This window comes from Helicoverpa armigera, chromosome 25 (assembly GCF_030705265.1).
Source record: "Helicoverpa armigera isolate CAAS_96S chromosome 25, ASM3070526v1, whole genome shotgun sequence".
NCBI classification, from domain to species: Eukaryota; Metazoa; Arthropoda; class Insecta; order Lepidoptera; family Noctuidae; genus Helicoverpa; species Helicoverpa armigera.
Genome location: NC_087144.1, coordinates 6,458,106 through 6,459,498, shown reverse-complemented (window position 1 = coordinate 6,459,498; position 1,393 = coordinate 6,458,106).

The following is a 1,393-nucleotide window of genomic DNA, read 5'->3' as shown; positions in this document are numbered from 1 at the left end:
GCGTTTGGCAATCACTTGCTCCTGTTCTTGGACATGTGTGCAGCGATGCACTCTTGAACCGCCTCTGCGTTGGCGCGATGCTTAATAACATAATCTTGGTAGAACTCCTTAGGATAGTATAATTCTAAAGGGTTCCTAGAAGCTGTGTGTCCGAATAATAATTCGTGAGGTGTATAATCTGTTGCTGAGTGAATAGCGTTATTATAGGCTATTATAGAGTACTTCATAATTATCTGTATAGGGTCATCTTTGTTGGTCATTCTTTGTATCCTTATTATTTCAGCTAAAGTAGAGTGTAACCGTTCGATGGGGGAGTTAGAGTTAGGGTTGTACGGGGTTGTAAAATGTATGTTAATATTATGAAGTGCGCATATCTCCTTAATAACGTCATTATCGAATTTAGTGTCTGAGTCCGTGGTTATCTTATTGGGCAAACCTAACACTGAGAACACGCTTAGCAATGCTTCCGCTACGTGAACGCTACTGCATGCTGTTAATGGAACTGCCTGAGCATATTTAGAGAAGTTATCTATTATTGTAAGGAACGTTGCACCTCCTGTTGAGTAAAGATCCATAAATATATGTTCCATTGGTGTTTCAGTCAAAGATAAGGGTGGTTTTAAGGGGTTGCGTTCATATTTAGATCTTAAACAAGTGTCGCATTGATTAACAAACCTTTGAATGGTAAGTAGCATATTAGGCCAGTGATAATTTCTATGTAACTGCTTATATGTTTCCTGAATACCGCGGTGAATCGTTTTACCCTCGTGATATTTTTTGATTAATTCTTGTTGTTCCGATTTGTTTTCTACTAGAGTAACGCGTGTAGTACATTTAAATAACTTGGGACCTCTATCGTTGAATATGGTTGTGTAAACTTTAGAAAATGCATGATATAACTCTTCATTATGAAAGTAACAGTGGAATACACGATCAGCTATGGTATGTTCTTTAAGAAATCTAACTATTTCTGACTCCGTATTATTAACTGGGATAAAGACATCTTTTACGACTACTTTTGAGTTAGTAGACCTATTATCTACTCTATATGTGGATCCGGGTGTCGACCTAATGTGAAACTGTTTAAGTTGCCTATCAATAGCATCTGAGATAATGGGTATACCTCTGTTTTCGTTGTCAGGCTGGGTATGTCTTGTGGATACTAATTCTGGTTCTACTGATACTATACTCATACTATCAGACTCCGTACCTATCCGAGATTCGGGTACATTTTCCATAGGTGTTGTCTCTGGTTGATTATCGGGCGTCTCTGATTGATTTTCAGCCTGCCTACGTGCATTATCAAATATTCTATTTATAATTTCGTCGTCATCATTATCATCAAAGTTTACCGCCAATGAATCCATACTACCGTGGAAGATCTTTACGCGTG